Source organism: Palaemon carinicauda, chromosome 43, assembly GCF_036898095.1.
Source record: "Palaemon carinicauda isolate YSFRI2023 chromosome 43, ASM3689809v2, whole genome shotgun sequence".
Lineage (NCBI taxonomy): Eukaryota > Metazoa > Arthropoda > Malacostraca > Decapoda > Palaemonidae > Palaemon > Palaemon carinicauda.
The window spans coordinates 9,618,165-9,643,422 of record NC_090767.1 but is presented as its reverse complement, the minus strand read 5'-3'; the positions used below and the strand labels follow the sequence as shown (position 1 = coordinate 9,643,422).

At 47.6% G+C, this 25,258-nt stretch overlaps 1 long non-coding RNA gene across 1 annotated transcript in view; it reads left to right on the top strand.

The window, feature by feature from the left end:
• Window positions 1–25,258, top strand: part of LOC137633607 (uncharacterized) — a 75,822-nt gene that overhangs the window by 17,116 nt on the left and 33,448 nt on the right. Inside the window, exons 2-3 of the long non-coding RNA XR_011042303.1 lie at window positions 7,058–7,448; window positions 14,024–14,430. This is a non-coding gene — a long non-coding RNA (uncharacterized lncRNA). The remainder of the gene's footprint in view (window positions 1–7,057; window positions 7,449–14,023; window positions 14,431–25,258) is intronic.

Genomic DNA, 25,258 nt, shown 5'->3' with positions numbered 1-25,258 from the left:
GCGGAAGAGCTTTCTCGTAAGAAACCATGGACCAAGGTCTCGCAGCTTATTAAGCGCAAGTCGGTCCCTTCCGCGCAAGTCCAACGGCCCAGTTGTAGCCACTGGGTCAGTTCGGACTCGCTGCAGTCTTCCGACGACTGCTCACCTCCTAAGAGAGGCAAAGCGGTACCGCAACAGGCAGTAACACCGTCTGTTGCCGCACCTGCTACTGTAGACCCTAAGTGGTCTTTGCTGCAGACCATGCAGACACAGTTAACATCTTTAATGCAGGAGTATCGTGCGGAGAAGGTTGACGCTGCACCCGTTAGCCTACAACCAACCACGGTTGTGCGTTCAGTTGACGCTGAGGCTACCTTCTCCCACACTCCGGCTGTGAGAGTTCCACCACCCATGCGCAGTGTACCCTGCCAGCCGCACGTTGACGTTCACAGACGCACGGAACCCTCCGTTGACGTTCGCGAGTTACCACAACAACAGGAGGGTGGAGTTAAGTTGCTTTGTTTTGACGCTGTGCGTCAACCTCCGCATTCTAGAGTTGTTTTGACTGCTCAGTATAGACAGTCAAAGCAGTCTCCAGTGAACACTGTATGTCCTCACGCACCTGTTGTGGTTGACAGTTCAGTTGTTGACAGTTCACAGACTGTCAAGCAGTTACATGACGTTGCCTTCTGGTCTGCTACTAATGCACCAGTGCTGTATGTCCTCACGCACCTGTTGTGGTTGACAGTTCAGTTGTTGACAGTTCACAGACTGTCAAGCAGTTACATGACGTTGCCTTCTGGTCTGCTACTAATGCACCAGTGAGAGACTCACTGAGATAACCTAGCTTTTATCGGACAAGGTTCCTGTAGATGAGAAAGTGCTGTTCTCCCTCCTACTGATATTCCTTTGAGGACTCTGTCATTTGGAGAGGAGCCTTAAGCTGCTTAGCCTCCTATGGACTTTAATTAAATCATGATAATTTTTTAAGGATCTTCGTCCGGATCTTGTAACTGCTGCTCCTCGTTCGCCTAAACGTCAGAGCTTACACTAGGCCTAGCTACTTCGAAGCCGTTGTTGTTAAGCTAGTGCTCTCTCGCTCTCCTAGAGAGCGTTACGTTGGCTAGGCGACTGGTTTTTGCACCAGGAGGAGTTTTAGGGATACAGCCTTTGATTTCCCTTCTTTTAAACTGGCTTATAGAGCGAGAGTCTGATAGGACACGAGAGAAGTTCTCGGCTTGGGAGTTCATGCCTCTGCCCAGATAGACTTCTCAATTCTGGTAGACTCGCCCTGGCGCCTAGCCAGGAGACGCTCCAAGTTGTTTACAGGTCAACTTCTCAACTTTTGTCGAGCCTTTGAAGTTTTGCTGTTCTATTATGTCACACATAACAAGGCTTCCAGGGATGGTAAATGGTTTCGCCTCAGTCGCTAACCCCGTCTGTTGCCACACCTGCTCCCGTAGACCCTAATGGGCTTTGCTGCAAGACATGCAGTCCAAGCTTGTGTCCTTGATAGAGGACTTAAATGCGGAGAAGAACCTTCTGGCCAACAACCTTCCAACCGGTTGGTTGTGCGCCCTGTTGACGCTGAGGTATCCTACTCGCGTCTGCCAGTTGAGGTGGTTCCTCCACCGATGCGACCCAGTGTGGGTTGCCAGTCGCACGTTGACGTTAAGCGACGCTCGGAGGTGGTTGTTGACGTTCAGTGTGTCACTAGGAAGACGTTCAACAACCAGCAGAGGTGACTTGTTGTGACGCAGTGCGTCAACCTCAGCAACCCGGTAGGGTGTTGACTGCACAACCCAGACAGTCTAGACAGTTCGGGTTGACGCTGTACTTCCTCGCGCACCCATGGTTGTTGACAGTTCACAGACTGTGCAGCAGTGCCATGATATTGCGTCCGGCTCTGTCACGCATCCACCAGTGCGACCGGATTCAGCGAATCAGACGTTGCCCACTCCGTTGCCGTTTCCTCATCAGATTCGGATGAGGAACCCTCTGATGAGGACGTTGCTGAACAAGACGATCAACCCTCAGCCCTGCTATCCATCCAGAAGATGCTGAAGAAGGAACGCTGCCCAGTCAGGCTGTGGATGAGTCTGGTAGGGACACTGTCATCCGTGGATCAATTTGTGTCACTAGGAAGACTACACCTCCGTCCTCTTCTATACCATCTAGCTTTTCACTGGAAAAAGGACAAGACGCTAGAAGCGGTCTCGATCCCGGTTTCCGGAAAGATAAAGTCTTGTCTGACTTGGTGAAAGGACTATATCAACCTTAGAGAGGGTCTTCCCCTGACTGTTCAGACTCCCAACCACGTTCTCTTCTCGGACGCATCGGACATAGGCTGGGGTGCGACATTAGACGGTAGGGAATGCTCGGGATTATGGAACTCGAATCAAAGGACAATGCATTTCAACTGCAAGGAGCTACTGGCAGTATGTCTGACCTGGAAAAGCTTCAGGTCTCTCCTTCAAGGCAAAGTGGTGGAGGTGAACTCAGACAACACCACGGCTTTGGCGTACATCTCCAAGCAAGGAGGGACCTACTCTCTGACATTGTACGAGATCGCAAGGGACCTCCTCACCTGGTCAAAAGGTCTAGACATTTCACTAGTTACGAGGTTCATCCAAGGCAACTTGAATGTCATGGCAGATTGTCTCAGTCGGAAGGGACTAATAATTCCAACAGAATGGACCCTCCACAAGGATGTATGCAAGAGACTTTGGGCCACCTGGGGCCAGCCAACCATAGATCTCTTCGCAACCTCGATGACCAAGAGGCTCCCAATATTTTGCTCACCAATCCCGGACCCAGCAGCAGTTCATATAGATGCCTTTCTACTAGATTGGTCACATCTAGATCTATATGCATTCCCTCCGTTCAAGATTGTCAACAAGGTACTGCAGAAGTTCGCCTCTCACGAAGGGACAAGGTTGACGCTAGTTGCTTCCCTCTGGCCCGCGGGAGAATGGCTCACCGAGGTACTTCGATGGCTAGTAGACGTTCCCAGAACACTTCCCCTAAGGGTGGACCTTCTACGTCAGCCACGCGTAAAGAAGGTACACCAAGGCTTCCACGCTCTTCGTCTGACTACCTTCAGACTATCGAAAGACTCTCGAGAGCTAGAGGCTTTTCGAAGGAGGCAGCCAGAGCGATTGCTAGAGCAAGGAGAACATCCACCCTTAGAGTCTACCAATCGAAGTGGGAAATCTTCCGAAACTGGTGCAAGTCAGTATCCGTATCCTCGACCAGTACCTCTGTAACTCGAATAGCTGACTTTCTCTTATATCTGAGGAAAGAACGATCTCTTTCAGCTCCCACTATCAAGGGTTACAGAAGCATGTTGGCATCAGTCTTCCGTCACAGAGGCTTAGATCTTTCCAACAATAAAGATCTACAGGACCTCCTTAAGTCTTTTGAGACCACGAAGGAGCGTCGTTTGGTTACACCTGGTTGGAATTTAGACGTGGTACTAAGATTCCTTATGTCGACAGGTTCGAACCACTACAATCAGCCTCCCTGAAAGATCTCACCTTAAAGACACTTTTCCTGATATGCTTAGCCACAGCTAAAAGAGTCAGTGAGATTCATGCCTTCAGCAAGAACATCGGATTCTCATCCGAAACGGCTACATGTTCTACAACTTGGTTTTCTAGCCAAACACGAGCTGCCTTCTCGGCCTTGACCAATATCGTTCGATATTCCAAACTTATCGTATGGTTGGAAATGAACTAGAAAGAGTCTTATGTCCTGTAAGAGCTCTTAAGTTCTATTTAAAATCTTTACGAGGCCCGTCTGAAGCTTTATGGTGTTCAGTTAAGAATCCATCTTTGCCTATGTCAAAGAATGCTTTATCCTATTTTATCAGACTGTTAATACGAGAAGCTCATTCCCATCTGAATGAGGAAGACCAAGCTTTGCTGAAGGTAAGGACACACGAAGTTAGAGCTGTCGCAACTTCCGTGGCCTTTAAACAAAATAGATCTCTGCAAAGTATAATCGACGCAACCTATTGGAAAAGCAAATCAGTGTTCGCGTCTTTTTATCTTAAGAATGTCCAGTCTCTTTACGAGAACTGCTACACTCTGGGACCATTCGTAGCAACGAGTGCAGTAGTGGGTGAGGGCTCAACCACTACAATTCCCTAATTCCATAACCTTTTTAATCTTTCTCTTGAAATGTTTTATTATTGTTTTTGGGTTGTCCGGAAGGCTAAGAAGCCTTTCGCATCCTACTTGATTTGGCGGGTGGTCAAAGTCATTTCTTGAGAAGCGCCTAGATTAGAGGTTTTGATGAGGTCCTTTAGTATGGGTTGCAACCCTTCATACTTCAGCTCCTAGGAGTCGCGAGGCTCAGTAAGGAAGACGTACTTAAAAAGGCAGAGTAATTGTTCAAGTCGACTTCCTTACCAGGTACAGTACTTATTTATTTTATGTTTGTTATTTTGAATAACTGCTAAAATGAAATACAAAATACTTAGCTCATAATAATGTCAACATGTAATGCTGGTCTCTACCCACCCCCCTGGGTGTGAATCAGCTTATATGATCACCGGCTAAGTTTAATATTGAAAAATGTTATTTTTATTAATAAAATAAATTTTTGAATATACTTACCCGGTGATCATATATTAAAGGACCCTCCCTTCCTCCCCAATAGAGACCCAGTGGGCCGAGGAGAAAATTGGTTCTGTGTTGACATGGAGTACTTGAGTACCTGCTCGACAGATGGCGCAGTTGATGTACACCCCCACCTGTATAGCGATCGCTGGCGTATTTTGTCCTTAGGTTTTTCTGTCGGGCAGCAGAGCTGACAGTTTATATGATCACCGGGTAAGTATATTCAAAAATTTATTTTATTAATAAAAATAACATTTTTTCCAAAATAAACTGTATATATCATTGCATGTTTTCTTTCTCTTCACTTTACTCTGGGTCGCGAAGGAATGAAATGTTTCAAATAGGGTCGCTCATGAAAAAGTTTGAGAACCACTGATCTAGAGGATGTGATATACATAAGGACTGCAGCTGCCTTTCAACCTTCCATGAATGCTTGCATCACTACAAGCCTTGCAATCTTTCCAAAGAGTTTGATAGAACACTTGGTATGGATAATGATAGACAATGCTTGCATGCGTGACCAAGTTACAAAGGGTTCCCGTTCACAAACCCTTCTCAAACAGGTGCAGTATTGGGAGTAGGAGATACGATAGAGCTCTGCGCAGTTCTTTCAAACATGAGCGCTGTTTGATTGAAAATGTGCTTAATTGACAGCCTCTGTGTTACCTGTACTGTACATCATCTCGTGGCGGGAAGGCTTTGGTACTCGCCATCGCTCGACCTGCACCCCATGCAGTTGAACAAGAAACTTTCTGATTTCTCCTTGTCGGCAAAGTTCGAAGATGTCTTCCAACATCACTGGGGATCCTAGATGCTTGCGTCTTTCCTACCCTCTTTTCCCTGTTTGTCGATTTCTTGACAGGTGGTTGAAGACATTGCGATTCAAATGGACCCTGATTGCTCCCAAGCGACGGCACGTGAAAAGTTCCCTGATCTGCTGTTTGTCTCATTCCTTCGTGGGAGAAGCTCCCCGATTTCAGCGGTAAATCTGCCACTCAGTCCCCAACTTGGATTCAAACTTGAGATGCGACAGGACGCTTGAGGTAACCTCGACCTCCGTGTGAATTCAAGCCGCACGTAGTGTTTCACGAGTTCTCAGATCTATAGGGAACTGCTCGAGCCCACGGTAGCCCTGGCGAAGCGAGTAGGAAATGGTATGTCTTATCTTGTGTGAGAAGTCAACTTGGTTCAAGAGCTTGTGGCAACAAGGACGCCGAGTCCAGTCGTTCACAACTTCAATTCTTCTTCATCCCGTCCCTACAAAAGAGGCGACTAGCGGTGGGCCAGATTAGGAAAGATACCCTGAAACTGTCTTCTTTCTGGCTGCAACAGTCAGACACAAGGGGATGACAGGACTGCTCTGGATTGGCTCACACAAAGACTGAATATCATCAGATCCTGTCAGAGGTGGTTTTCATGAAGACAGTGATCTGTTAGTAACTGAAGACCTCTGCTGCCAAGCACCTACGGGAGTACCCACAGGTTCAGGGGTACGTTTATCCTCGAACCATTGATAGGGGCTCAGGTAGCAAACCTATCTCCTTCACGACACGAAAAACGTCTGAAAGTCCAGAATGAGATGTAACATTAACCGGGCTTTTCTTTGTTTTTTCCTCTTCCTTTGGGGCACAGTTGTCAGCCTGTTGTTTGCTGGACCGGATGATAGATACAGCTAGGCCTTATGATTGGGGAGGATGGGAAGATGTATGCAACCCATGTTCTCTTATGACCACACATTCAGACAACGTACAATCCACACAGATGTAGTTTCTTCCCTGATCGTCTGTCAGTCCCTGGTAGTGGCTTATCCCAACACCTTCCTCATCTTCACGTCCAAGTCGTTGGGAGGTTGATAGGCAGGAGCCGTCACTTCCGCTCCTCCACAGGACCAAAGTGCTTTGGCATTTCCCGGGAAAGTAAACCGTCCGGTTTAATCAGAGGGAATTCCTCCCTCCTAAGGATAATAAGTCTCCTATTGAAGAACGGTGGTTTGTATAGTTAGGGAAAATAGAATTACTTTTAAACCTGGGGATTTTATTTAAGGTAGATTCTTTGAGACAGTTGGAATCAATATGATAGACTGCCATCTCTTTGATGTTTTGATTATGAGCAATAATGTCTTATACACTTTTTTTATATTCTTCAATGGTTTAGAAATGTAAAGCTAAAGTACCGACACTTAACATACTGCCACATATTTTGTACTTTTTAAAATGTACGATTTTATTAGGAAGAAGGAATGACTATATAGAGTGTTAGCAAAGATGTGGGGTTCCTTTTTGGGGTTTATAGTGGGGTTTTGCAACTCAGTACAATACAGTAATGAATAAATAAGTGTGAGGTTTAATGGTACTTTGATAAATGAGAAGAGGCAGTTTTAATAATACTGTAGTCTCATTTCTGGTGTCATAAGTTGATGAAAATGTCAATACTTTACGCAACATTTGGCGTTTCAGATGGAGGGAAGCTGTCTCTGGGAAATGACACGGCATCATTGGAAACCACGTTCGGACTGTGCCAAGATGACACCGGCATCCTCTATCAGACCCACGATGCACCGGAGCTTCCGCTGTGCAACGGCGAAGAGACAAAAGACCGAAAGAAGCAAAGTAAACGGTAACTCTGATTACCAATCGGGTGTGATCAGCGGGACAGAATGCCAGAGACTCCTGAGGGACTACTTTCAACTGGACCTCTGTCTGGAGGAGATGTACGCCCTCTGGTAAAAGGCCGACGCCAACTTTGCGGCTGTGTGTGTCCCAGCTTCCCGGGCGTGCGTATGCTAAACCAGGATCCCGTCGAGAATGTCTTCTTTTTCATATGCTCGTCCAACAGTAATATAAAAAGGTGATTATTCCTGTTACTTGTAGAAGGTAATGGTATCTTTAAATTAATAATTGTTCCGTAACCGAAATACAAACCACGCTATTTACATAGGGTATTACTTTCGGCGTAGCTGAAAATGACGAGCCATTAGATTTTTAACGAGGGTTAACTACCACCGCGCTAGTTAGCTAGGGGGTAGGGGAAGGGGTAGCTTGCTACCCCTCCCCCCCACACACCGGTGAATTGTCTCACTTCACTTTTGGCTCGGACGATGAGCAGACGTGTCTGTCTTTCGTCCTCGCTTTTGACAGCCTTAATCTGTTTTTTCTTTTTCTTCAGCTTTGTGTGTTTGCAAGTTGGCCTCTACCTTCATCACAATTATGCGCAAGTGCCCTGGACTCCCAGGCCGCCCCTGTGGAACATTCATGTCGGCGGTCGAGACGGATCCTCACACTCTTTGCCCGCAGTGTCAAGGTCAACAGTGTGATAGAGACTTAACTTGTAGTGAGTGCAGGGAGTGGTCTACCTCCCAGTGGGAGAGGTTTGCCCGGCGACGTAAGAAGTCCAGGAGAGACCTTTTTCCTTCAAGGGCTGCCATGAAGAAGGAAGGCTCTAAGGACTCTTCTTCCGCCGCCCGAACCTCCTCCGAAGCTCCCACTCGATCGGTCTCTTGTGAGAGGCCGTCGAGTGGTAGCGTTGGCCATTGTTCTGTTTCCCGACCTCGGGGTGCGGGAGAGGGCGTTGCCTCCCATAGCGAGGCAGCTCCCCCTCCTCCTCCGGAGGAGGATATTGATTCTCATTACGATGATGACCATGCTGTGTCTAATGATGATCTCTTTCAGCTTTGGGTTTCCTTGGGGCTTAAGGGCTTGCCCTCCAAGGAAGCCCTGTTTGACCTGATCCAGTAGGGGGCAGCTGTCAAGCAATCGCCGGTAATAGCAGAGGTAGACCCTCTGTCTATTGTCGACGTTATTGTGGCAGAGGCTTCCGACGGGTCTGGTCAAACCTCAGCTGCTGCTGCGGACGTTGCTGAAGGCTCAGCCTCCCCCTCCCCCTCCGATCATCCTTCGAGGGGAAAGTTGAGTCCCACGGTCTCTCCTGCGGGTGCGTCTCCTCCACGGGGGAGCGCACTGACAGAGACTCCTCTTCGGAGGACCGACGATGTGGATGCCCTGCCTCGAGGTCGCCTTCGCCGTAAGGCTCGTCCTCTTCGCCGTAGGGGCCTTCCTTCTCCCTACAAGGGAGTTAGGAGGCGCCTCTTCGGGTCTTCTTCATCGACTCTTTCCCCTGCAGAGGATTCTTCCCGTCGGGAGCAGACCATCGCAGCCACGTCCTTGGACCTCTCCGCAGATCGCTCATGATCTCCTACGCCTGCCAGACCTTCCAGTCCTTCCGGCCTGCCATCACCCCTGGATGCAGATGCAGAGCAGGCGCCTTCTCATCCCGTCATCCAACGGGCACCGGTTCCTTCGGGGCAAAAGGACGTATCCCACGGTGTGGGTAAATCCCTTGCGCGTCAGGGTTTCCCTGCGCGTAGTAGCGCCCATGCGCTCTCCAGAGCTGCAGCCTTCAGACACGCCTCGCCAGCGTGCTCCTGCTCGTCAGCGCTCTCCTGCTCGCCAGCACTCTCCTGCTAGCCGTCAGCGCCCTTCTGTTCCTGCTGCGCGCCATGCGCGCCATCACTCTCCTGAGCGCCCAAGATCTCCTGCTCGTCAGCGCGCACCTGCGCATCTTGTTCCTGATGCGCGCCAACGCACACCCACGCGCCCTAGATCTTCGGATCTGGACGCAGGCAAGGATCTGTGCGCCCATATTCGCCTGCGCAACAGCCCCCGCGCACTTCAAGAGTTCCTGCGCACTCGCGCGCCCACGGGTTTTCTTCTGAGCCTGACCGCGAGCGTTCGACCTTGCGCACTTCCTCGCCATCTGATCCTGCGCCCCAGCTGACTGCGCATCGACACCCTCCTGCACGCTAACGATCTCCTGCGCGCCCGTGCGATCCTTCGCCTGTGCGCAAGCGCTCGCTAGCGCGCCATGCCTTGGATCGTCACAGGTCTCTGACGCGCATACGCGCTAAATCACCTGCGCGCCATCGTTCGCCAACATGCCATCACGCGCCATTGCTCTCCAACGCGCCATCGCTCGCCCACGCGCCATCGATCTCCTGTGCACCATCGTTCTCCTGACCGGCAGCGATCTCCTCTACCCTCGTGTGCTCATTCACCTGCGCACCAACACACCCCCTCACCAGCGCGCCCACTCGCCAGCGCGCCCGCGCTCCTGCAGTCGCCCACGCGCGACCCTCTGAATGCTCCATCGCGTGAGCGCTAGCGCGAACCCCATTCTTGCCGGGATCCGCAGCGCGTGCTTCCGACAGGGACGCGTACTTCCAGATCGCCATCAGGATCGCCACTGCGCAAGCGCAGGGCTCTCACCCAGGACCAGGAAGGGTCACCGGAGAGGTCCAGGCAACATTCTTCCCTTTCCTCATTTCAGGCAGGCCCCGTTGCATCCACTCCGAAGGATCAGGAGATCCCCTTCCCTCCAGCGGGGATTACTGACACTGCGTCGGTCACCCGTCAGTCTTGGTTTGGTCACCTGATGAAAGCGGTGGTGCAGGCTGTGAAGCCGGCTCTCGCTGATCTGGGACTCAAACCAAAGACAGACTCACCCCCGCTGAAGAGAAAGAGAGGAGTGGACTTCGTGGTGACTTCTCCCAGGGAGAAGTTGGCTCCTAAGAGGTCTGACAGGAAGGCTCCATCCCCTTTGCAGTCGTTTTCTCCTCCTGTGGATGAAGCTTTTCCGTCCTCAGGAGAGTCCACCAAGGTGAGGGCCTCTCCCACGGCACCAATGGGAGGAACCCCACCTCGAGGAAGAGAAACGTCTCGCGTGGAAGGTACCTTCCAGACCTCTTTGCTGGAGTCCTGTATCCTGCCCAGGAGGGAACCCAAGGACTCAAAGACGATTCCTAAGTCGTCTTCACGGATCCGACCAGAGCCAACCAGACCCCGGGAGAACGTCCACGTGTGTCTCCCCAAGAAGAGCCTTTGGGGACAGGAGACTTAGCTGCCAGTCCACAGGGAGGAGAGCTGCACGAGTCGGAGCATGCCTTCTGGCAGGTCTTGAATCTGATGAGGCAACTGAACAGGTTCAAGGACCTGGAGATCGCCCCTCGCGAAGGCAAGGATACGGTCCTAGACCAAGTCTATGGTACCCAGAAACCCCCAAGGGCCAGTGCAGCTTTGCCTTGGTCCCAGGGGGTGAAGAGTGCCAGAGATAAGGTCGAAGCCCAGCTCTCGGAACTCGCCTCCTCCAGCCGTTCTTCTTCCGGGAACAAACTCCTCCCACCTCCTCGTTTACAGCAGAGGAGGTATTTTGAGATCATGGGGGAGTCCAGTATAGCTCTTCCCCTCCACCACTCGGTGGAAGAGCTCACAAGGGGAACTCCTCTTGAGAAGCTCTCCTCCCGGCAGGTGACATTCTCGGCATCGGAGATCCTTAGCCAGGAGAAGGTGGCGAAGTGTGCCATGCAGACCACTTCGTGGCTGGACATCTGGCTGGGTTCTCTGGGCATCCTATTGCGCTCTGAGGACTTGTCTAAGGAGAGCAATAGGAAGGCCCTGGAGATCTTCCTCCTCTCGGGCACTCGCTCCATCGAGTTCCTGGCTCACTAGGTTACCAACCTGTGGGCCAACTCGATCTTAAAGCGACTTGATGCAGTGACCGAGAAGTTCCATCCGAAGGTCCCCGCCGTGGATGTCTGCAGGCTCAGACACTCCTCCATCCTTGGAGGAAGCTTGTTTGAGCCCAAGGATAAAGAACGCACAGCTGAGAGGTGGAGGATGTCGAATCATGATTCGCTCCTCCAAAGGGCCCTCACATCTTGGCCCTACAAGCCTCCAGCTCCACAACAGCATCAACAGCAGCCTTGCAGGACACTGAAGCAGGCTCCGGCAGCTAAGACGAAGGTGTGTAAGCCACAGCCCTTTCCTGTCAAGGACAAGAGGGGCGGAAAGTCCTCCAGGGGAGGCAGAAATCCTAGAGGGAGCGGCCGTGGCCGTAAACGCTAGGATTGGCAGTCCCCCTGCGTGTCTACCTGTGGGGGATGCCTACAAAGTTGCGTGCACAGGTGGCAGCAACATGGGGCCGATTCCTGGACGATCTCTGTGATGGGCCAAGGATATCGCGTCCCATTCACAACATCTCAACCTCCCCTGACAGCGAATCCAGTGTCGTTGTGCTCCTATGCCATGGGATCGGCAAAGGGGCTAGCCCTTCGGGCAGAAGTCGAGACCATGCTCAAGAAGGATGCTGTCCAAGAGGTTGTCGACGGCTCCCCAGGCTTCTTCAGTCGACTCTTTCTTGTAAAGAAGGCGTCTGGAGGCTGGAGACCCGTCATCGATCTCTCAACTCTGAACAAGTTTGTCAAACAAACTTCGTTCAGCATGGAGACAGCGGACACGGTCAGACTTGCAGTGAGACCACAAGACTTCATGTGCACAGTGGATCTGAAGGACGCATACTTTCAGATCCCAATCCATCCGTCTTCCAGGAAGTACTTGAGATTCAGCCTAGACAGCAAGACCTACCAGTTCAAGGTACTGTGCTTCGGTCTCTCCACAGCACCTCAGGTGTTCACCAGATAGTTCACCCTGATTTCGTTGTGGGCGCACAGGAACGGCATCCGTCTCCTCCGATATCTGGACGACTGGCTGATCCTGGCAGACTCGAAGTCGACCCTTCTTCGACACAGAGACAGGCTTCTGGGACTTTGCCAAGATCTGGGGATCATGGTAAATCTCGAGAAGTCCTCTCTGCAGCCGACCAAACGCCTGGTATATCTAGGCATGTTATTAGACACCAATTTCCACAAAGCCTTTCCATCAGACGACAGGATAGCAAGGCTGAGGAGGGTTGCAGAGCCCTTCCTCAGGCGGGAAGAGCTTCCAGCCCAATCATGGTTACGTCTTTTAGGTCACCTAGCGTCCCTGGCCCGTCTGGTCCCGAACGGCCGTCTCAGGATGAGATCCCTGCAATGACGGCTCAAGTCCCGGTGGAATCAGGGCACTGATTCCCCGGACTCTCTGGTCCCTATGGGATCCACGAAACAGGCGGACCTGCGGTGGTGGCTGATGGACGAAAACCTACGAAAGGGAGTGGATCTTCTCGTCCTTCCCCCGGATTTGACACTGTTCTCGTACGCATCAAAAGAAGGGTGGGGGGCCCACATTCTGAACCCGAGGGTCTCAGGCCTTTGGTCAGAATCAGAAAAGTACCTACACATCAACCTGCTAGAGATGAAGGCCGTGTATCTGGCCCTTCAACAGTTCCAACGGACCCTTGGTGGCCACTCCGTGGTGGTGATGAGCGACAAAACCACGGTAGTGGCTTATATCAACAAATAGGGAGGTACCTTTTCACAACAGCTATCCCATCTTGCAGTAGAGATTCTGAGGTGGTCCGAAGTCCACTCGATAACACTATCAGCTCGCTTCATTCCTGGCAACCCTCTTAATGAGAGAATGCCTTGATGAAGTCATTGAGCTTCAGCACAGCATTCTATTCCCGTGCTGAAACTTGGTGACGGGCAAGAGGGCTCTCGAACTTGGGGAAATTGCTCCCCCAGTTCGAATCTAAATTTCTCTCTTTCTTATCTTTTTCTTCCTCTTTATATTGCTTCAACCTTCTCCTAATATTATAAACAGAATGAGATGTAACATTTACTGGGATTTTCTTTGTTTTCTCCTCTTCCTTTGGGGCACAGTAGTCAGCCTGTTGTTTGTTGGACCGGATGATAGATGCAGCCAGGCCTTATGATTGGAGAGGATGGGAAGATGTATGCAACCCATGGTCTCTTATGACCACACATTCAGACAACGTATAAATCCACACGGATGTAAATTCTTCCCTGATCGTCTGTCAGTCCCTGGTAGTGGCTTATCCCATCACCTTCCTCATCTTCACGTCCAAGTCGTTGGGAGGTTGATAGGCAGGAGCCGTCACTTCCGCTCCTCCACAGGACCAAAGTGCTTTGGCATTTCCCGGGAAAGTAAACCGTCCGGTTTAATCAGAGGGAATTCCTCCCTCCCAAGGATAATAAGTCTCTTATTGAAGAACGGTGGTTTGTATAGTTAGGAAAAATAGAATTACTTTTAAAACCTGGTGATTTTATTTAAGGTAGACTCTGCGAGACAGTTGAGATCTATTTGATAGACTGCCATCTCTTTGATGTTTTGATTATGAGCAATAATGTCTTATACACTTTTTTTATATTCTTCAATGGTTAAGAAATGTAGAGCAAAAGTACCGACACTTAACATACTGCCACATATTTTGTACTTTTTAAAATGTACGATTTTATTAGGAAGAAGGAATGACTATATACAGTCTTAGCAAAGATGTGGGGTTCCTTTTTGGGGTTTATAGTGTCAAAGAGGTTTTGCAACTCTCTGGAATACAGTAATGAATAAAGAAGTGTGAGGTTTGATGGTGATGAATGAGAAGAGGCAATTTTAATAATACAGTACTGTAGTCTCATTTCTGGTGTCATAAGTTGATGAAAATGTCAATACTTTACACAACATTTGGCGTTTCAGATGGGGGGAAGCCGTCCCTGGGAAATGACACGGCATCATTGGAAACCACGTTTGGACTGTGCCAAGATGACACCGGCATCCTCTATCAGACCCACGATGCACCGGAGCTTCCGGTGCGCGACGGCGAAGAGCCAGCGCCGAAAGCAGAGACAAAAGACCGAAAGAAGCAAAGTAAACGGTAACTGATTACCAATCCGGTGTGATCAGCGAGACAGAATGCCAGAGACTCCTGAGGGACTACTTTCAACTGGACCTCTGTCTGGAGGAGATGTACGCCCTCTGGTAAAAGGCCGACGCCAACTTTGCGGCTGTGTGTGTCCCAGCTTCCCGGGCGTGCGTATGCTAAACCAGGATCCCGTCGAGAATGTCTTCTTTTTCATATGCTCGTCCAACAGTAATATAAAAAGGTGATTATTCCTGTTACTTGTAGAAGGTAATGGTATCTTTAAATTAATAATTGTTCCGTAACCGAAATACAAACCACGCTATTTACATAGGGTATTACTTTCGGCGTAGCTGAAAATGACGAGCCATTAGATTTTTAACGAGGGTTAACTACCACCGCGCTAGTTAGCTAGGGGGTAGGGGAAGGGGTAGCTTGCTACCCCTCCCCCCCACACACCGGTGAATTGTCTCACTTCACTTTTGGCTCGGACGATGAGCAGACGTGTCTGTCTTTCGTCCTCGCTTTTGACAGCCTTAATCTGTTTTTTCTTTTTCTTCAGCTTTGTGTGTTTGCAAGTTGGCCTCTACCTTCATCGCAATTATGCGCAAGTGCCCTGGACTCCCCGGCCACCCCTGTGGAACATTCATGTCGGCGGTCGAGACGGATCCTCACACTCTTTGCCCGCAGTGTCAAGGTCAACAGTGTGATAGAGACTTAACTTGTAGTGAGTGCAGGGAGTGGTCTACCTCCCAGTGGGAGAGGTTTGCCTGGCGACGTAAGAAGAAGTCCAGGAGAGACCTTTTTCCTTCAAGGGCTGCCTTGAAGAAGGAAGGCTCTAAGGACTCTTCTTCCGCCGCCCGAACTTCCTCCGAAGCTCCCACTCGATCGGTCTCTTGTGAGAGGCCGTCGAGTGGTAGCGTAGGCCATTGTTCTGTTTCCCGACCTCGGGGTGCGGGAGAGGGCGTTGCCTCCCATAGCGAGGCAGCTCCCCCTCCTCCGGGGGAGGATATTGATTCTCATTAAGATGATGACCGTGCTGTGTCTAATGATGATCTCTTTCAGCTTTGGGCTTCCTTGGGCCTTAACCCTGGATAGGTACGCTCCTCGGACACCCCTTTAAGGGTATACTCGGACGCGAACGACCCCGACGCCAAAAAAAATTCTTGAAAAATCAGTTTTTGCAGTAACCTCCTTTTTTCTTTTGCCAAAAAAAAACTTCAATGAATGCTTAAAACAACTGTAAAGATAAATACTACTCATCTGCAGAAAAACTATTTATTATAAATATTTTAAAAAATTAAGTAGAAAAAATAAAAGACCTGACATAAAAATTCATAAAAAAAAAGTTTATACATATATACACAAATCCTTTTAGGAATTGATTCTTGAATGTTTAGGACACATCTTGATGTATTTTAGATGAAGTCAGACCCATGGAGGTGAAGATCTGAAATGAGAAAAAAAGGGTAACTTTTTTTGGCCAAAAAAATCTGTCCAAATTTCATGAATTTTTTTGGGTACCCAAATGAAATAGGAAGTGGCTAATTTTTTAGGGAATAAACATATGTTATCCTAAAATAGAAATATGTAAAAAAATCTTCATTATTTTGTAAATTACATTTATATCAGGGGCCATATCTAAAGGTAATTTTTTGAGTACTTAGAAATTTCGTAAAAAAATACATATATTTAATATATAATATGATATTTATGCAGGTAAAAATATACCAAAATATCACAAATTCTATAGGGAACAAGAATATATATAGATAGGGCAGCTTACGCTTCGGATATGTCCACAAAATGGCCGCCAACCACACTGACTCAGACTCCCTAATCTGCCACTTGAAATGTAGGAAGGGTATGTCAATTTCAAGGTGTTATTTACTAATCTAATTATTATTGGATATGCATAAAAATTGTATGGTGGGTTGCTGGATAATTGTCGATTATTTTACGACTATAAAATTAAAATTCTGACCCAAAAAAATTTTTTTGAAGGGAAATAAAATCGAAAAAAAAAAAAATGTAAAACTATAATATTTTAGCTAAAAAAATTTGATATTCAATCAAAAAAAAAGTAAACAAAATTTTCCGAGAAATAAACATCTAGAGGAATCATTACTCTGTGATAGTTCCTTAGTACGTAGTAATTTTGAAACAATTGGGAAAAAACGAAAAAATGGTAATCACCGGAAAATCGAACACATACCTATATATACGCCATATCTGGCTAAAAAAAAGATAGGCATGGGTAGCCAGATCATCTAGAAACACTTTCCAACACTATAAAAATATAAGTTTTGCGACACTACTTGCCAATTCCTTACGGTAACATGACTAAGCAAAAAAATGCAAAACAAATAAAAAGGAGCACTCGTGGAAAAATGGCCATTCTAATATACGGCATTTCAGAAAAAAAAAATTTCAGCCACGTGCTAGGCAAACCATCAAGGCACATTTTCCGACAAATAAACATATAAATGAAATATTACTCTGTGATAGTTCCTTAGTACGTAGTAATTTTGAAAGAAATGGGAAAAAACGAAAAAATGGCAATCACAGGAAAATCGAACACATACTTATATATACGCCATATCTGGCTAAAAAAAAATAGGCATGGGTAGCCAGATCATCTAGAAACACTTTCCAACACTATAAAAATATAAGTTTTGTGACACTACTTGCCAATTCCTTACGGTAACATGACTAAGCAAAAAAATGCAAAACAAATAAAAAGGGGCACTCGCGGAAAAATGCCCAACATTCTAATATACGGCATCTCAGATAAAGAAAAAAGACATGCACGTGTTAGCCCAACCATCAAGGCACACTTTCTAACACATAAACATGAAAAAAAAATCAATAATATACGGCAATTCCTTACTACGTAGTAAATTTTTACAAATATTGAAAAAAAAACAGAAATTGGCAACCGCAGTTAAATACCCAATATACCAATAACTACGTCGTATCTGACAAAAACAAAATCACGCTTGGGTAGCCAGATCATCTAGACACACTTTCCAACACTAAAAAAGCAAAAGTTTTACGACACTATTTCGCAATATCTTACGGAAAAATGACTTGGCAAAAAAATGAAAAAAAAATGAAAAAGGGGTACTCGCGGTAAAATGCCCGACATTCTAATATACAGCATCTCAGATAAAAAGAAAGACATGCACGTGTTAGCCCAACCATCAAGGCACACTTTCTAACACATAAACATGAAAAAAAAATGAATAATATACGGCAATTCCTTACTACGTAGTAATTTTTACAAATATTGAAAAAAAACAGAAATTGGTAACCGCAGTTAAATACCCAATACAGTATACCAATAACTACGTCGTATCTGACAAAAACAAAGTCATGCATGAGTAGCCAGATCATCTAGACACACTTTCCAACACTAAACAAGCAAAAGTTTTACGACACTATTTGGCAATATCTTACGGAAAAATGACTTGGCAAAAAAATGAAAAAAAATTAAAAAGGGGCACTCGCAGTAAAATGGTCCTCGTGGTGATGAACGACATTTTAACTAAAAAAAAAATCATGCACATGGTAGCCAAACAATCCACCAAGACTTTCCACAACTGATAACCTATACAAGTTGCACCATTCTACGACAATTTCATAATACGTAATAACTTTGATAATTATGCAAACTACCTTAGAAGGGTAAACTCGGTCGCGCTCGACCCCGACGCGTCTCAGAAATCGGGGAAGGAGTACAGCTACAGCAATGCACATCTGGACACTACTAGAGCGTGTAGGGGAGACACCTCCTGCAGGTCGATCACCCACAAATTCAGTCACGGGGGTGAGTCACGTGAGAAAAACCTGTTTTTTTTTGACGCTCGGGGTCGCGAACGACCCACCGTACCTATCCAGGGTTAAGGGCTTGCCCTCCAAGGAAGCCCTGTTTGACCTGATCCAGTTGGGGGCAGCTGTCAAGCAATCGCCGGTAATAGCAGAGGTAGACCCTCTGTCTATTGTCGACGTTGTTGTGGCAGAGGCTTCCGACGGGTCTTGTCAAACCTCTGCTGCTGCTGCTGTTGGGGATGTTGCTGAAGGCTCAGCCTCCCCCTCCCCCTCCGAACATCCTTCGAGGGGAAAGTTGAGTCCCACGGTCTCTCCTGCAGATGCGTCTCCTCCTCGGGGGAGCGCACTGACAGAGACTCCTCTTTGGAGGACTGACGATGTGGATGCCCTGCCTCGAGGTCGCCGTAAGGCTCGTCGTCCTCTTCGCCGTAGGGGCCTTCCTTCTCCCTACAAGGGAGTTAGGAGCCGCCTCTTTGGGTCTTCTTCACCGCCACCTTCCCTTGCAGAGGATTCTTCTCGTCGGGAGCAGACTGTCGCAGCCACGTCCTTGGACCTCTCCGCAGATCTTCTCATCCCGTCATCCGATGGGCGCCGGTCCCTTCGGGGCAAAGGGATTTATCCCACGGTGTGGGTGAGTCCCTTGCGCGTCAGGGGTCCCCTGCGCGCTCAACTGTGCGCAGTAGCGCACAAGCGCTCTCCAGAGCTTCAGTCTTAGGACTTGTCTCGCCAGCGCTCTCCTGCTAGCCGTCAGCGCCCTTCAGTTCCTGCTACGCGCCATGCGCGCCCTCAGTCTCCTGAGCGCCCACGATCTCCTGCTCGTCAGCGCGCACCTTGTTCCTGATGCGCGCCCTGCGCACCTTGTTCCTGATGCGCGCCATGCGCGCCAACACGCGCCCAAGATCTTTGGATCTGGACGCAGGCAAGGACTTCACTCCTTCGCCTCGCCCACACGCACCTTTGCGCCCGTCTTTGCCTTCGCAACAGCGTGCGCGCACTTCAGGAGTTCCTGCGCGCTCGCGCCCACGAGACATCTTCTGAGCCCGACCGCGAGCGTTCGCCCTTGCGCACTTCCTCGCCATCTGATCCTGCGCCCCAGCTGACTGCGCATCGACACCCTCCTGCGCGCCAACGATCTCCTACGCGCCCGCGCGATCCTTCGCCTGTGCGCAAGCGCTCGCCAACGCGCCAGCGTGCCCATGCCTCGGATCGTCACAGGTCTCCGACGCGCCCACGCGCTAAATCACCTGTGCGCAGTCGGTCACCTGCGCGCCATCGTTCGCCAACGCGCCATCGATCGCCAACGCGCCATCGCTCGCCCACGCGCCATCGATCTCCAGTGCGCCGTTGATCTCCTGCGTACCATCGTTCTGCTGAACGACAGCGATCTCCTCTACCCTCGCGCGCACCTTTACCTGTACGCCAACGGCTCCCTCGCCAGCGCGCCCTCGCGCCCACTCGCCCGCGATCCAGCAGTCGCACACGCGTGACCCTCCGAATGCTCCATCGCGCGAGCGCCAGCGCAACCCCCATTCTCGCTGGGATCCGCAGTGCGTGCTTCCTACGGGGACGGGTACTTCCATATCGCCATCAGGATCGCCACCGCGCCAGCGCAGGGCTCTCGTCCAGGACCAGGAAGAGTCACCGGAGAGGTCCAGGCAACATTCTTCCCTTTCTTCATTTCAGGCAGGCCCCGTTGCGTCCACTCGGAAGGATCAGGAGATTCCCTTCCCTCCAGAGGGGATTACTGACACTGCGTCGGTCACCCGTCAGTCTTGGTTTGGTCACCTGATGAAACCGGTGGTGCAGGCTGTGAAGCTGGCCCTCGCTGATCTGGTACTTAAACCAATGACAGACTCACCCCCGCTGAAGAGAAGGAGAGGAGTAGACTTCGTGGTGACTTCTTCCAGGGAGAAGTTGGCTCCCAAGAGGTCCAACAGGAAGGCTCCATCCCCTTCGCAGTCGTTTTCTCCGTCTCCTGTGGACGAAGCTTTTCCGTCCTCAGGAGAGTCCAGCGGGGTGAGGGCCTCTTCCACGGCACCAATGGGAGGAACCCCACCTCGAGGAAGAGAAACGTCTCGCATGGAAGGTACCTTCCAGACCTCTTTGCTTGAGTCCTGTATCCCTCCTAGGAGGGAACCCAAGGACTCAAAGACGATTCCTAGGTCTTCTTCACGGATCCGACCAGAGCCAACCAGACCCCGGGAGAACGTCTACGTGTCTCCCCAAGAAGAGCCTTTGGGGACAGGAGACTTAGCTGCCAGTCCACAGGGAGGAGAGCAGCACGAGTCAGAGCATGCCTTCTGGCAGGTTCAAGGACCTGGAGATCGCCCCTCGCGAAGGCAAGGATACGGTCCTAGACCAAGTCTATGGTATCCAGAAACCCCCAAGGGCCAGTGCAGCTTTGGTCCCAGGGGGTGAAGAGTGCCAGAGATAAGGTCGAAGCTCAGCTCTCGGAACTCGCCTCCTCCAGCCGTTCTTCTTCTGGGAACAAACTCCTCCCACCTCCTCGTTTACAGCAGAGGAGGTATTTTGAGATCATGGGGGAGTCCAGTATAGCTCTTCCCCTCCACCACTCGGTGGAAGAGCTCACCAGAGGTCTCTCTAGAGAAATTCAATGCCCGGCAGGTGACATTCTCAGCGTCGGAGATCCTAAGCCAAGAGAAAGTCGCTAAGTGTGCCATGCAGGCCACTTCGTGGCTGGATGTCTGGCTAGGGTCTCTGGGCATCCTATTGCGCTCTGAGGACTTGTCCAAGGAGAGCAATAGGAAGGCCCTGGAGACCTTCCTCCTCTCGGGCATGCGCTCCATCGAGTTTTTGGCTAACCAGGTCACTAACCTGTGGGCTAACTCGATTCTAAAGCGACGTGATGCGGTGACAGAGGTTCCACCCTAAGGTCCCCGCTATGGATGTCAGCAAGCTCAGACATTCCTCCATCCTTGGAGGAAACCTGTTTGAGCCCAATGTAGCGGGATGTATACAAAACACAACCCCCCCACACCCTTGATCACTCTTACTTCCAAAATATCCCTCAACACAAACTTTCCCCTTACTTTACTTTAAACTAGACTCTTGGACAGAAGGAAAATGAAAACAAAACATAGCCTTAAAACTATATTAACGCAACCAAAAACAGAACACAAATCATTAAACTGACTTAACACTAAAACAAATCACGTATCACCAAACCATCCACCATATGCCATAACCCAGGAACAATCACAATTTATCATAAATTCAATAGACAAAAAAAACAAAATTTGCTATATATATCCGTGCGTGAGGGTACCGAGAACGCCAACAATCGAAAAAAAAACAATATCCCTTTAATATACCCAACACCATTAGTCCACGCACAGTACCAAAATCACACTTAAGACTAAATAAATTACTTAATACTAAACACCAATCATATTCTGCAACACACGAAAAATGTAATGGCAAACCAAGAAAACCTCTTGGTTCACACGCAACAGTCCTTGCGCAGTTGTAGCCTACTGGCACTGGCCAACACTATCGTACGGCCAATTCGACCGTGCAATCTTATGCGGTGGTCGTCGTCATCAATTGTCGTTAGAGAAATCCGTATTTTATAGCCAGGTCATCAACGTTCAAAAATTCTGTATTTCAGTAGTCTATTCCTACATTCATTGTCCGGTCCGGGTCGTCATCATCAAGCTATTCATATACAATCTATTACACACGGCTGACAAACACCACCTTCCAGGCCAAACTAAAACTCCAAGGAGTATAAAGGAATCCAAAGGAGGAATTACGGCTCAGAATATAAAAACACTAAACAGCCGGCTTCCGAAGAACAAAAAAATGCAGAACCGACTCCTTCTATCGTCCAAGATCCAATGCTTTCGCCCAAGACATTCATCACCACCCTATCCTAGCTAAAAAATGTAAACAAACAACCTCAAATATACCAACAATCTTTCCAACTTCAAACAATCATTCGCTAATTACCCTTTTTCTTCGGCGCGCACCGCGGACACACAAAACACGCACACACAAACGCACATACACACATATTCTCTCGCGCACGCGCGATCTAACAAAACTAAAGCACATGAAATTCTCTCTCTCTCACTCTCTCTCTGACAAAACTAAAGCAAATAAACACTCTTTCTCTCTCTCTCTCTCTCTCTCTCTCTCTCTCTCTCTCTCTCTCTCTCTCTCTCTCTCTCTCTCTCTCTCTCTGACAAAACTAAAGCAAATAAACACTTTCTTTCTTTCTTTCTCTCTCTCTCTCTCTCTCTCTCTCTCTCTCTCTCTCTCTCTCTCTCTCTCTCACACACACAAAACTAAGCAAATAAACACTTTCTCTCTCTTGCGGTTTGACAAAACTTGAGTAAATAAACTCTCACTCACTCACTCACTCACTCACTCACTCACTCACTCTTGATTTGGCAAACAAAAAATAAATTAAAATAAAATTAATCCTCCACATTCCTCCCCCCTTACTTTGCCAAATCCTCACACAACACTTACCTATTTTCTCATCACCCAGTCGCAATCAGGAACAGGACCTCGGCTTCGGGTAACTGGGCCTTCATATACCTGCACTCTCTCATTCACTTCTTCCATGTCGTTTTCATTCAACGTACTATTACTATTTCCGTCTATGTTCTGCTCGTCTAAGATATCATTCACTATTTCATCTACCTCAGTTTCATCTGGCCCGAAAATCCCACTAATTTCTGTCAACAATTCATCCATTACATCTAAACCATTTTCTACTTTAACAAAAGAATCATTCATACTGCTTATCATTCTCCTATCTTTCATTCTCGTGTCCGTCATACGTTCTCTTGCCTCATCTAACGAAAAACCACACACACTATAAGTATCATTCATACTCATCCAAGTTTCATCTGTATTAATACATTTATCTTCCATACTCACCTGTACATTTACACCCTTGTCCTGCTTATTCTGATTCCCGCCTACAACTACAAAATTTTCCCTCCTTTTATCCCCTGTAAAATTCTCAGACTTCTTTTTCCTTCCATACTCTACTAACACCAATTGCTTATCTTCTAAACCTAATGCCTCACACATACTCGGTTCATACTTGTTCGTTTTCAGCCATTTATTCATACCATTCTCCTGAATATATCTTGGTACCTCCTTCCATTTTCGCAACTGATTGTGGTGTGCCCTAACCTTTTCCACACTACCATCCACACTTACCTTACCTAAAACATAACTCAACCCACTAGAACCAACATCTAACACCTCATATGGACCTTCAAACTTATCACGTACCTTATTGACATTCATTCTTCCTTTTTCAATTACTTCTTTTAACACTTTCTCTCCCACTTTGTAGCTTTCAAACCTCTCATTTGCTTTCTTCCAAACATCTCTATCATTCTCGGACACACTCAATCTCGGTCTTACTATCTTTTCAAAATTCAACACAAACTTACACGGAGACATACCAGTACTCTTGTGCACCGTCGCGTTATACGCCCACAACGCACGCCCAACATATAAATCCCAATCATTATCACATGTACTCATCATCCGCAAAATTTCTGTTAAGGTTCTTACAGTCCTTTCAGCCAAACCATTCGCACTTGGCATATACGGAGTCGAATACACATGTTCAATGCCCCATTCTCTTAACATCTGCTCAAACTCCCATCCCACAAACTCCGGACCATTGTCACTTAACATTTTCGCAGGCTTACACACACTCATCGGCAACATCACTTGACTTACCATTCTCGCTACAGTCTCACTTCTTTTATTCTTGATGGGCACTGCATACGCAAACTTGCTCATATGATCGACCATGACAATCATTCCCACATGTCTCCTCGCAGTCACAGGCAACGAAACACAATCAATCACAAACATCTCAAATGGCTCTTTCATACGTAACCTCAGAACAGGAGGACTTGCATGCATGCTCTGATACTTCCCCTTCTGACAATCCTCACAAGTGGTCGCTACATCCCTACAAATTTGACTCAACCCAGGCGTAAACAACCTCTCTCGCATGCATTCCCACAATTTATTCTTCCCCATATGCCCATACCTGTCATGCACTACCATACACATACTTACAGCTGCATGCATTGGAAATACAGGAACATATATATCTTCATCCATTCCCCTATGCAAAAAATACACAATATTCTTACAAACAATAAATCTTTTAACAACTTTCTTATACGCTTCCAAATCACACGGCCATTCTTCCACCCTAATACCATTTAAAATACATTCACGTAACCTATTTATCTCTAAACATTCACCTTGCATTTCTTCCACCTCTTCTTTGCTCAACAAATCATCTTCACTTTTTGCAATATCAATCATGCCAACAAAATTCGCCATGAATACACTATTATCCTCAATTACTATTACCTTACAGCCATTCTTAGAAAGCAAACCCTTACCAACATCAACTGACACATTGTGCAACCTCAGAAAATCTATCCCTATCAAAAAACAACTAGTCATTTCATTCTCTCCCATTACAATAAAATTATGTTCAACTTCCATACTCCCTAGTTTCACCTTCAACCTCACTTCTTCCCAAACAAGTAAACTTCCCTGACCTATTCCATGAATTCTCACACTCGTACACTGTCTTTTCACTTCCCAATTGTACCTCTCAATTTCCCTGATAACCGACTCATTTACTAATGACACTTGAGCACCCGTATCAATTAAACTACAATATTCATTCTCATTTATATTCACATATGTCATCATCCTTCCTTTTACACCATGCATGCATACATTTACTCTCCTTTCAATTCTGTCGCTCACTTCACCAATATGTTCATCATCATATTCACTGTCCTCTATACCGTCATATCTTAGGTTAAGGTCACTTGCACCATTATCCTTCTCACTCAACAATTTGCAACATTCCTCATTACATTGAATCCTCAAAATATATTCCCATTTTTGCCAAAACTGTATACGAGTATTTCTCTTTAAGATTATTCTATAAATGCAAATATACTGTTTATCTAGACATTGTTATTGAGTGAACTCATTCTATTTCATATCTTATTCATCTATTATATGTAATGAATATTTTATACGTATTTTAAAATTAAAAGTACAATATTTTTTTAGTTGATTTAGCGAACTGTGCCATGTTTCTAAAGCTATCAATAGATGGCCTCAGTGAGGTCATTTTGGAAGTAAAACATTGGAAAGAAAATCCAGCCTTTAAGGAACGATGTAAGAGTTATCTTTCGATGTCCTTAGCC